We start from the raw sequence: 14,076 nt of genomic DNA on the forward strand, positions 1-14,076 counted from the left end.
ATCCTATAGGAGAACAGTCCTATAGGAGAACTTACTGTTCTCAGTCAGCAGGAAATTCCCCTTATCCCAAAATCACTGTGTTCTTGTCCTCTGTGTGCTCTTTTGTATTTTCTCTCCATCATATTTTTTCTACATATCTTCATAAACCTTTATATCCTTCCTTTCCTTTCTCTTTTCTGCTCTTACTTTGATGCTCAGTTTTTGACTCTAACCAATTTAAAATTAATAACTGAAAAACTTACAAAAAATAATTACAGTTATTACCTTTCCTCCTTGTTCTCCTTCTGTGTCGAATATTTATGAGCTGATCTACAATACATATAACTTAGTTATTCTTTTTCTAAAATCAGTGAGTCTTACACCAAAACAGCTTTAAAGCATTTAATAGTGTTATGGTCTTGTTAAACAGATATAGAAGTAAGTATACATTTTTATCATTTTATTGCTGACTTAGCTCCATAGTTTTAAACTGACAGATGGTTTGGATCATAAATAAGAAAAACGTAATCATATTGCTTAAGGAAAAATTTGTTCTCCTACAGGATGGATCGGCAACTCATAGCAACTTTAATGTATTACTCAGTGTAATAGGAAGAGGCAGCATGTGCAGAATATTTTATTTAAATGTATTGATCTTTTGACATACAGTTAAAAATAAAGAAGAAACTCTAGGAGATCCAATGCAAAAAACATTGAATTATATTTTAAAGTAGTTTTGGATATATCAACTGGTCACACTAAAACAAAATTATTTACAAATATATTAATACTTGAGCTACTCATTTATCATATAAGTGTCAGACAAGGCTGATAAGTCTCTTTCATACATTGTTGATGAAGATCACAGAAAGGCAGACTTTCAAATTATTTTCTCTCTCCCTAAAATACTGTAATGAAATTGTTAAATAACCATGTCAAGAATACTATATGATTTTCAGTGGCATACAATTCTCATAAGTGATCCTTTCACATGAAATGCAGATTACCGGATGCTTAAGATGTAACTGGGCAAGTCTATCTCAGGCTGTTGCTTGTTTGCCAAGATGAGGCAGAAAGGAGTTCGCCTGTATCTTTTAAATCTTTCAAAAGGTAAAGAAGTTCTCTGTTCAGAACTTAATGGGTTCTATAAATAGCTGAGGGACATAGCAGCTGGTGTAATCATTACTGCAAGGAAATAAGGTCTCTTTTCTGCCTCATCCAATTAAACATTTTGTTGTGGAACTTAAAACCTAGGATACACTGACTTGTGGTCTCTGTTCACCAGAATCTTACACCAACCACTGGACAACAGAGATGATCTTCCTGAGAAATATTATGTTTCTAAGGAAAGAGAATATGCATAGAGAATATCTAAGAAGCCATATGTATGCATCAGGATGACGGTGACTAGATGTTACTACTGAGTTTTGTGTAATCTCTAAATCATTTCATACTGAATCAAAACTCCTTAGACAAACTAGGACACCACTAGCAAGTGAAAAAGAGATAACAATTCTTTTTTAATTCTAAGCAAATATTTCAGAATAAAAGGTTTCATAACCTTCTTAAAAACACAACTCCTCTTGACTGTGAAGTTCCATCTTTGCCTAGAAAAGGAAGGCTCTTAATTCACTTGTCTACCATTGGTTTCTGTGTTGCCATAGTTATTATACTGTATCCTTGCATTGGCTAGCCAAATGGCCAATCGGCTTTGGTCCAGCAGCCTTTATAAGCTGCGGGAAATTTTAATAAACTCTCTTCTTCGCTGCTGGACTCCTGCGTGCTGCGTGGTCTCTTGTCTCCTGGCTTGAGTGCCTCTGTTGCAGCGGGGGGGGTGACTCCAACCCTGGAAGCCTTCTCAGAACGGCCGGCAGTGGTTCCCCCCAGAAACCACACGAACTGCAACAAGGAAGTTCTTATATTTCTTGTACATTTTTTATGTCAACTTCTCAAACATTTTTGCTTGAAGTTGCAAGTCATCACACTTATCCTCTATGGAGCATTGATTCTCTTATGTAGGAGATTATGCATATTTTCTTTGCAGTTTGATCATGAGAAGAGTAAAATGCTAATGCTCACTTTTGTTCATGAGTCACCTCTTCAAGAAAACTGAGTAGAGAAAAAAATATAAACAACAAAAATCAAACATTCCTACCAGAACTTTCCTTTCTATATAAATCGAGGAACACCCATTTCTCCTCCTTCTCTGAACCCTCTTTTCTCCTCTGTCTCCTCCACTGAATGGGCATCATGAGTCTATTCAACAGCACAGAGAACATACAGGGGATTGTAAGAACTGTGAATGGAAAGCCCAGAATGTGAAGTGAAAGCTTAACTGAATGAATTAGTCAGAATTTTCTAATTAATATCGGTAGGTATACAGGACAATTCTATCTTACTGGGTATACATGAGATATGAATTAAAGGAAGAATAAAAAAAACTGAGAGAGAGAGAGAGAGAAATAATAATGTGCCTGGTTTGGCATCAGCAGCTCTAATCAGATCAATACAGAAAAAAGACTAAAAGAAAAATTACAGAAAAGTTATGATTGAGAACTTCTTAGCTATTTATCACCTTTTTTATTTAGTGTTGTTTCATTTCCGTCTGGTTGGGTATGCATTTATGACTGATGAATTTAGCATATCAACTGTTTTCACAGTGTATTTATAAAATACTTCTAATGGCTTATAATGGAATATTTTGCTTTCTGATAAAAAGAATAATCCATCAACACAACAGGCAGAATGGAAATGGAAGAAAACATTTGTTCAGAAAGCTTTTAAATTATGTTGTTTGTTCATGTTAGCATTTTTTTTTTCTATTGCTATGTCAACTCTTCTTCCACAAGGACCAAATCAGGCAATTACATAGAAAAAAACCAGCAACGTTACCTTCACATGTTACCAGGGGAACCAGCAGGGGATGATCTACAAAACTGATATTTGTTGAGTTCACAACTGCTGTACTTAGAACACAACAAGATGAACTGTAGTAAAGTACGAAGGGGAAGCAGAGGGGTAGGTACTGATCTCTTCTCCCTGCTGACCAGTGACACCACCTCAGGGAATGGCATGAAGATGCTTCAGGGTAGATTTATGTTGGATATTAGGGAAAGATTTTTCATCCAGAGAGTAGTTAGGCATTAGAACGGTCTCCCCAAGGAAGTGGTCACAGCAGCAAGCCTGACAGAGTTCAAGAAGTGTTTGGACAATACTCTTGGGCACATGGTGTGACTCTAGGGGATGGTCCCGTGCTGTACTAGGAGTCGAACTTCAATGATCCTTATGTACCACTTCCAACTCAGACCAGTCTATGATTCTGTTATTCTATGAAAGATTCAAAAAAAGTGTGTTGTCAACAACCCGATTAAGTAACCTAAATTAGAAACCTTTTGCCTTTCTCTATTTCAACTACCCGTTTTTAAGACGGGATAATGCAGATAGATATTTTATAGGTATACTGTAAAAATACACACATTATTGTCTGAAACACACTTGGTTAATGTATTGGCTGGCACTATAATTCTCCACAGAATAGTTGATAATAAAGTGTCCAGAATGCAGAACAGCCTCTCACCTATGTGTATCCATTGTTTCAGGAGGCAGGAGATGAAGACAAATGATCTGAGGACAGTTTTTGCATGTACTCAACTTCACAGAATCACAGAATATTCTGAGTTGGAAGGGATCTACAAGTTTTAATGAGTCCAACCCTTAGCCCTGCACAGGACCATCCCCAAGAGTCACACCATGTGTCCAAGAGTATTGTCCAAATTCTCCTTAAACTGTGTCAGGTTTGGTACTGTGACCACTTCTTGGGGGAGCAAGTTCCAGTGCCAACCAGTCTCTGGATGAAGAATCTCTTTCTGATATCCAAACTAAGGCTCCCCTGACACAATTTCAGGCCATTCCTTTGGGTCTGTCGCTGGTCAGCAGAGAGAAGAGATAAGTGCCTGATCCTCCTCTTCCCCTCAAGAGGAAGTTGTAGACTGCAATGAGGTCTCCCATCAGACTCCTCTTCTCCAGGATGAACACAACATGAACACAACAAGTGACCTCAGCCCCTTCTCATACAGCTTCCCCTCAAGGCCCTTTACCATCTTTATTGCCCTCCTTTGGACACTCTCTAAGAGCTTAATATCTTTCTTATATTGTGGTACCCAACACTGCACACAGTATTGAAGATGAGGCCGCACCAGTGCAGACTAGAGCAGGACAATTCCCTCCCTCGACTGGCTGGTGATGCTTTACCCGATGCCCCCCAAGACACAGTTGGCCCTCCTGGCTGCCAGGGCACTGCTGACTCACATTCAACTTGCCATTGACCAGGACCTCTAGGTCCCTTACTGTAGCACTACTTTCCAGTATCTCATTCCCCAGTCTGTATGTACATCCAGAAGTTTCCTGGATGAATCTAAACTCCAAAACAATTTTGCAGGATCTACTGTAATAACAACGATAATAGAATCAGCAGGAACAGATTTAAAAAAAAAAAAAAAAAAGAGAGAACAGCTAGATAATAGCATATGTTCAGAAGAAGTCAAACTGCACTTACTGGAAACAACCATGAACTCCATAGAATTTTCTATACATAATTCTAAAAGCAAAATAAAATGGGGTCCAAAATGTAGTTCTTTAAAATACCAATAATGCACTATTTTTGGAAAGTCTTTGTGTGAGACTCTCCTCACCAGTAAGAGAGAGTGATACCCACTTTGGTACAGCTTTGTGTATTCATTATGTACTGAAGTAGTGCGGGAGAGAAAAATTTAAAATTAAATACATACAACAGCCCAGTCAAGGTTACTTGGCCTCAGAAAATACTAGAACAAAACTAGAACAGTCTCTCTTTTTTCTAGTGGATGAAGGTAAGTGGGCCGGATAAGTCATGGACATTTTTAACTTGCAATTTTAGAATAATTTTTCTGAACAAGATTCAAATATTTACTTGTGGATTCCCATGAATATTAAGATATCATGCTATCATTACATAAAATTGATTAATATTTCACTCTTAAAGAACTACAGAAACATTAATTAATACCAGTGAATATGTGTGGTATTATTATACATATGCCCCATGGTAGAGTATCTGCCTTTTGTAATTCTGTTTGGAAGTTGTCTGCCCTGTGGACAGATGTGACCATGAAATTCAATGCCTGAAACCCATTTACTGACCTTCAGCAAGCTCTGACTTTTTTATGTTGCAACATTATTTTGTTTTATTATTTTACCCGAAGAGAGCACTCTATGATCAGCAAAGAGATGCTTTTATCTTAATAATTGTTCCCATATTCATAAATATTCAAATTTTCAGTCTCTCAGGAACACCGTTCACTATTTCTTGGTCTTGACAAAAAGCAATGAAATAGTTTCAACAAGAGTTTAATACAGAGAAGAGTTTATAGAGAAGCTGATAGTCCAGTTATGGTAGTAGCATAAGACAATTTTTGTTTGTGCTTGTTTAATTCTGTAAAATTCTAGGCTTGTAGTCTACAAATCTTTCACATTAGGTTTAGCTCTATTTAATTCAAGAGGAATACTTGAAGAGTATCAGGCTTAAATTTGCAAAATTTGGAGGAAAGCATTTTCTTTTTTCTTACTAGCAGTTTCTGGTAGAGTTGACCTGTGATTAAATGTGTCAGGGACAAAGGAATAAGCCAATACTTTAAAAAAAGACAAAATCAATTCCAGGATGAAGCCTGACACAGATATAAAACTGGAATAATGTCATTAAATTTAATAGATTAAAACAGGTACTTAAAAACAACCTGTCCAAAGTTATTTATATTTTTTGTAAACATATTTGCATTGGAATGAGAATGTCTGAAACACAATGGTGACTATGACTTTGATAATCTCCTGCAGATACCAAATTACATATTTTTACATTATCTTCATTCATTTTACATGAGTTTCACACAAATACTAAGAAAACCAACTAAAAACTTAAACAGAATATACGTGTTATATATAATATATAGAGCTATATATATATATATATATATCATTTTATTAGGGTTTTTTATGCTTTTGTTTATGAGGATACTCCATTGCCAAGTGCTAGTGAAAAGAAAAATTCCTAAATTTCAGCGTTTTAGATTATGTAGTCACTTCAGTATTAGGACGCTACCTAAAGTAAGAATATTATGTTTATCTCTACTCTAATTTAAGATATTCACGTTGCTGTAAAATTTTAGACTAGGATAAATGTACAAAATACCTGTCTTAAACACATGGTCTTGACAAACAAAATTTTGGAGATTGGTAGAGTGAAAAGACTTATCACACTACTTTGAATCTTCAATACCATATTTCTAAATGTTATTATAGGTTATACTTTTCCTCTGTTAAAAATTGTGTGAGAAAGATTATAAAGTTTAAAATTTTAAGACTGTAAGTATCTTAAGTATCTGAAGGAAAGGATTTGTGCCCCCTAAAATTTTATATTTATAAGCCATGAACAAATTAGATTTTGCCAAGTAATCAATAATTAAGAAAACTTAAAAAATTTGCTTGAGCACTGAGAATAAACCTTGTATTGAGTAGTCAAATAGTGGCCCAATAATCATAAGATACTTTGTCTGCCAGTACCCCAAAATAAATCATCTTCTTTATATTAGGATGTGGGGTGTTTATGTCAGTAAGTGTCTTTTGGCAGTGAAGCCAAAAGAATCTAGGGAATAATTCTCCTAATAGTTTTCTTAATAGGGAATGCATTGTATGATTCGCAAAGAAATCTCTGTTACCGTCATGAAGAACTGAGAATCGAAGCCTATCCCAAGAAAGCAAAGCTCCATCTCTTTATTCTGATATAATTATTAGCATTTTCAAATCATTTTAGCAATAATTAAAAACCAGTTATTAATTTTTTGTAAAAAACCCTTTACTTTCTAAGACAATACCCTTGCATGAACAAGTAGTATTAGTTAAACAAATTTTAATTAGAAATTAGAGAAAAAAATCTAATATCACTGAATGTACAAGTTCTTGAAGAATCAGGGAACACTCTCAGTTTGATAGGTGTTTAACTTACTGTATGTTTCAGAGACATTAGCTCCACTTCAAAAGTAAAGAATTTCTACTTCTCTTAGTACTTTATTCCAAGCCTAAACAAACATGGTTATTAAAAATGAACTGCTTATTTGCAACCATTTAATCCCATGAAATCTTTTTTTTTTTAATTTTCTTCAGTGGTTCTGGAATTTTACTAGCACTTGACAAGTGTCCTCATAACTTCAGTTATAAAGAAATTATTATGTTTTATTCCAGATTGCTTGGATCAAATGCATTTATGTAGCAACAGTATGACCAACTTGATTAACTAGTATTTTTTACAATGGAATTCTACAAAAAACACATAGGAATCTGGATATGATGGAGAAAGAGCCAAACAGTAACAGTATATTTAAATATTTCCACTCTGTTCATTCTTCTATTTTGGAAGGAGTAGCTTAGAAACTGCTTTTGATATTACTATGACTATCTAAGAATTTGGAGAGGAGCACAGGGGAAAAAGAAGGTAATTTGCTGGGAGAGCAACTGAGGCAAATATTGCATAAATACGTACAAGAGAAAAAGAAGAACTCTCATTTTAAATTCTTTGCTGCTTTAAATGTTCTCCACATTGGTGTTAGTATGGTGCTGTCTGATTAGCCTACAAGAGAGATACTTCTGGGACAGTATGGAGGTCATTCTTTGCTAGTCACTAGAAAGGTAAAAAGGTCTGATATTTAGCCTGGTTTTTTACCTCATCTCTTTCGCTTTAGCCATTTTCTCCATGACTTTGCAAACATGATATGGAAAGTGAAGTAACAAAAACAAAACAGGAAAAAGAGGGACAAAGAATCCGTTCTCATACATGGAGGTACTGCTGATGACCGGCACTATCCAAGATAATTAAGTCTTCAGTTTGTTGTGTTGTTGTTTTTTTTTCTCATGAAGAAAACAGCAACAGAATAATAATAACATTAAAATTAACAACACTAGGGAAGTTTCTGATTGCCTAATTTCTCACCAGCAGGGTTTACCAACTGCCTAGTTAATGAATATGGAATTTGTTCTGGACATTATCTTAAAATAGAGGTGTTTTCACCTAGGAAAACATATGCAGTATTTTAAAGTGAAAAATAAGATATATAAAATAGTGCTTTACCTATCTAATCCTACATATATATAGTCCTTGACAACATATCTGAAAATTATAAAACCATTATGAATCTTTTATCCTCATAATATCTCTCAGATGCAATAGACGGGGACAAAAGAAACCCTCCATTTTACAGATGAAGAAAAAAAACCGCAAAGTAGATTATAACTTACCTAAACTGACACAGCTGATGTGTGGTTACACTGGGAACTATAAAAGTCTTAATGTTATAGACCCTTTTATGGATAAAAACTTCCACAGATTGCTTTTCCTAATTCATAAATATGGCATATGAAAATAAATTACGATATTGCAAAATAAACACAGTAAGAAAAGAAGCAAATATAAATGCTTGATTCGTGCACAGTGCAGGTTTTATACAATTTCATTATCATATAAATAGCTCACATATATAATCTTTCGTGCGTTAATTCTGATAAATGTTACTGTAAAAATTAAGATTAATTGAAGTTGTTTTGAAAGATTTTCTAGGAGTTGTATCTGCGGTACTTTTTAGCCTAGTTACATTATGTTCTAAAAAGTTTCAGTATTCTACTAGTGATTTACAATATCTGCTTACTCGTATTTTTATAGACTGCTAAACTGTGTAAAATTGCTTTTTTCAGTCTTAACTTTTGATGCTTAGAATTCTTCTATGCTTTTTTTTTTTTTTTAAGCTTGAGTCTTCAGAATATACTGAGATCTGCTAGAAGACTGAATTGTTAAATGTTTTGGAAATTAATACATGATAGCTGAGAAGAAGCATTAAATCCGCATAAACCTACAAAGGTTCATAGCTAAAATGGGTTACAAAAAGAAAGTGAAGGGCAAACATTATTTTTTGTCATTGAAGGACATTAAGTTTTCTCACAGTCAAAAAGGTATCTAGGGATATACTAATTCTTCCTTTGGATCTTATGCATACAGAAATACTGCATACCCTTCTGTGTAGGCAGACATTCAAATAAGGCAACAGTGAGCAGGGAAGAACTTTATCTGGCATGTTTAATAAAATATGCAGTGAAAAACTAGAAGTCTGATTTTTTCCTAACTTATACCTGGTACACATATTTTTTGTGTTTAAAAACTTAATGAAAAGAAGATTTAAAATATAACCACAGCAGAATACCAGCATTTTATGCTCACTTTGCACATATTTACAAAACTACCTGTTATATATAATATACTATGAAAAGTACATTTCAGTATAAGAGCCTCTCATTTCACAGCTGTACCAATCATAGCCTTTCTTTTCAGAACCCAGAAAAAGCTTTGTGTCATACTACTGCATCCTGAAAGCCCACGAACACAGGCTGCAGATTCAGACACCTTCATTTCTATTAGTGTACTGTATCAGAATCTTGTCTTTCAGTTACATTTCAACATTTGCAAATGAATCAAATTTACTTAGATCTCCTCTTTCCTAGTTTTATCCTTTCTCCTGCATATGGACAATTTTTCTACGAATGTCATCCATGCAGTCATGTTAGAGGACTAAAGGCAAACCAGATTATCTTGTGTGCCATTAACCACCCTGCTGCTTTGGTACTCTATCCAGAATAAATAGTCATAAAACATCTTCAGTCAGTAGTGCCAGACTCAACAATGCTTAGCAATGAAATTCCCCAGAAAATTTAGTAAAATATGAAAAGCATTTATCCCATTTTCAGTGGATAAATGCCATTTCCCATAGTTAGTGTCATACTATAAAATCACACAATAACATATTAATGAATAGGGTTATTCTTTGTTGTTATTTCACACTCTGTAGAATTCTATAATGCATATCATGCAAGTGTTCCTCTGGGATGAAACAGCAATAAATCTTTCATAAACTATGAACAACATTTCAGTCTGAGCAACAACCCATTTCCTACAAAAGTATTACTGTATATATTATAATAAAAATAAACAAATGAGAAGATATTATTAAAAGTTTGCCTCTTTTTCCAGATAGGTGTCTCATATTGGTTGGAATTAAACAGCAGTAAATCTTGCATGAGGTATGAACAAATATACCAATCACTTGAGATTTATTGACACATCAATATCCATAGAATAGTATCTTATTAAACTATTGCAGTTCCTTTCTTGATAGGCATTATATATTCAGTATTAATAATACATGAGCATTTTAAATTCATTTCAGTTGTTACACCCTGTCCTTACTCTTGCAGTAACATTATTAAATCTGATTTTATAAATATAATTTTCTCCAGATACATGTGTTAAGTGTGACTGGTACTGAAGAGTTTTAAGTGTAGCTGAGTTTAAAATTCCTAATTTATTACTGATAAATAATACATGACTTAACAAACAGAATTATGGATTATGCTTAAACTGTTCTTTCTACGAGATTGATCCAGAAGGAAGGAGAAAGCTCTTTCTTCTACAAGTCTGACCTATATTTGTAAATTACTAATTTGCAAAGATCAGAAAGCTGTGCAACTGTCAGTGCTGATCTTGACATCTAGCTTCTGAGGGTTCTCACTGCAGTACCATCCAAACCTTTCTTACGCTTCCACATGTCAATTGCTGCACTGAAGTCATGGTTCCAATCTGATTCAGAGTACTGCATCCATCTAAAGACAGAGAAAACTCAGTTTCGTTTGGCTTCTGTCTGCACCTGATACAGTGTCACTTACAATTGTTTTCTACCAGACCAAAACATTGAAAGGTTTTGCTGTGACATTGCCCTCCTGTCCTCCCAAGTCAATTGGACAAGCACATAAAGCAGCACTGCTTAGAAATGAGACAGAGTGAGAACTACATTTTGTAAATGTATGTTTAAACCACTTGGCAGAATTTAAGGTCCTCCAAAACAAGGGAAAAACTACTTCTATATTCTGCACTGTTTAACTACACTCATGATCAAGGTTTTTTTTTTCTTTAATCACTTCATAATTTTACTTCATGAATGTCAAATCATTTTCCAGTGACTAATGAATGATTTCTTGTGAGATCTATGCCTAACAAGTAAAAGGTAAGTATTATTTCCTGAGATCACTGGTAAGGACAGCTAAACTCAGAGACATGATGTGATTAGCAAACATAATCCCTGATCATCTCTGTCAGGGCTGGATCTCTTAAAAGATATTACTAAGCTTTTCCAAAAGGCACTTTGTATTTCATGTTTCTATAGATGATTTACTGTCCTTTTACTGATCTATTTTAAATAGAACATCATTATTAAATGTGATCATATTAATGCTAATAATGATTTTGATAATGGTGACATTGTGTCTAGTAATCCATCTGGAGGCTAGTCACAAATACAGGCTGGGGGATGAACAGATTGAGAGCAGTCCTCCTGAGGACTTGGGGATACTCTTGGATGAAAAGCTGGACTCAAGCTGGCATTGTGCACCCACAACCCAGAAAACCAATCACATCCTGGGATGCATCAAAAGCCGCATGGGCAACAGGCTGAGGGAGATGATTCTTCCTGTGTACTCCACTCATATGAGCCCCAACCTGGAGAAATGTTTCCAGCTCCGGGTTCCCCAGCACGGAAAAGACATGGACCTGTTGTAGCAGGTCCAGATGAGGACCACAAAGATGATTGAAGTGTTAGAGCACCTCTCCCATGAAAAAATGCTGAGAGAGTTGAGGTCATTAAGCCTTGGAGAAGAGAAGGTTCTGGAGAATTATACAGCAGTCTTTCAGTACTTGAAGGGAGCCTATATGAAAGATGGGGATGGATTTTACGAGGGTCTATTGTTATAGGACTAGGGATAATGGTTTTAAAATAAACTAGGATATATTTGGACTACATATATATAAGAAATATTTTACACTGGAACAGGTTGGTCTGTTGACATATATGTATATGTATATATATATATTTATATCATATATGAGGTATATGTAGATACCTCAACACTAGAAACTTTCAAGGTCAGGTTGCACAGGGCTCTGAGCAACAAGCTATAGTTCACAGAATTACAGAATCACAGAATATGTCAAGTTGGAAGGGACTCATAATGATCATCAAGTCCAACTCCTGGCCCTTCAGAGGACCATTCCCAAGAGTTGCACCATGTGCCCAAAAGTATCATCCAAACACTTCCTGAACTCTGTCGGGCTTGGTGCTGTAACTACTTCTCTAGAGAGCCTGTACCAGTACCCACTACCTTCTGGGTGAAGAATCTTTTTCTAACGTCCAACCTAAACCTCTTCTGACACAACTTCCGGCCATTTCCTTGGATCCTTTCATTCTGCCAGAGAGCATGGTGGGGTAGTGTTGAATTCTGCATGGTGAGCAATCGTGTATAAGGGAGTTGTTTGTCTATCTTGTAATCTCTGTTATTAGTATTCTTGTTCATTTTCTTATTTTGTCACTGTTTCTAGAAAATTTTTCTTATCTCAACCCACGAACTGTATCTTTTTATGACTCCAATTCTCCTCTCCGTCCCACTGCAGGGGGAGGAGGGGAGGAAGTGTGTGAGAGGCGTGTGGTCCAGGGTGTTTTGATGGGAACACCAAATTGGGGAAAACCATTCCTAAACCAAGACAACTACATAAAAATATTTACAAGCCACAGTGTTGCCATGTATTGTGAAACTTCTTTCATGATTAAATTGCATTCAGGTCTGATAAGCTATTATGAAGATCACTTGACTAGTACTAACATCATAGGAAAAAAAATTACTAGGAAAAGAATTGGCACTCTGAACAGTATGAAGTAGACAATCAAACTACCAGTTGTGACCTGTGCAGTATTCTCTTCAGTGAACTCTAAGGTGCTGGGTTTATCTAAATTTTCAGATTTCTGTGAATTCTTCTGTCACAGGTAGCTCAGAAGCAGAACTAGATAATTTTTATTTGCATTAAATCTTAAACCAATTTATTCATAGTCTTCTCCACTTCTGTGGTGGAAATATCTAAATGGTGGATAAAAACTGCTACTAAACAAGCTCTTCAAAACAAAAAAAAATAAAACCAACACCAAAAAAGTCCCTGGAAATAAAGAGAAGTCTTCCCCCAGAAGTATGTATTTTATGCACCTCAGGGCTCTCAAGTCCACTGCCCCACTCCAGGTGCTGGTGCAGATCTCCTCACTCACACATGCAGACGCAGGCACATGGAGCTCTGTAGCAGCTGGTCAGTACCCACTGCTCCCAGGCCACACACACACACACGCACAGAAAGAGTGAGAAATCGAGTTTAATGCAGAGATAGGACAGACTGTGCCAATCAGGCTCAAGGCATGGCCCCACAAGCGTATCTGCTAGAAACTGACTTTCCATAACTAACCCTTTCTATACCCTTACCCATTTTCCCATCCTTGATATACCCAAATTCACCTAGACCTCTCTTTTTCCTGGTTCTTTCTCATCATGTCTTCTGTAGTCTTGAAATGCTTTCTCCAGACTTCCCGTAATGTCCCATACAGCAGAGATCAGTAACCCCCTTTGAACGGGTGCTCTGGAGAGTTGCCACTGATGACTTATCATGATGGGTTTCATGTCTGGATTCTGGGACTGAGGTTGTCCTGGAACAGCCCTGGATGGGGCCTGGTCAGAATATCCCTTCTCTTCAGCCTATAATTTGGTTTCCCTCCACCTGTTTTTGTCACGTGTCATTATGGTCCTCTGGATTTGTGGAGGTGGGCCTCTGATGCCCTGATGGCTCCAGCGGTGTAACTGTGTGGGACAGTATTTTTGATCCTTCAGCTGTCATTGTCTCTGAGTTTCTTTGTGGGTGTGTAGATGAGTTCTTCTTCACATAAAAAAAAAAAAACAGATAAATCATATTCAAAAATATCTTTTTTTTATAAATGGAACACAGAGAAAATATTAGAGACATAAGCATATTGTAGAAATCATAATTAAAGACTTTAGACTTCAGACATGACTAAGTTTTTGGTTGTCCTGGTACACTACACATTTTTTACCTCTAACAAGAAGTATTTTTACCACTTGCCCTCTGTATCTCTAATACTACTA

This window comes from Corapipo altera, unplaced genomic scaffold (genome assembly GCF_003945725.1).
Source record: "Corapipo altera isolate COAL_440 unplaced genomic scaffold, ASM394572v1 0, whole genome shotgun sequence".
NCBI lineage: Eukaryota > Metazoa > Chordata > Aves > Passeriformes > Pipridae > Corapipo > Corapipo altera.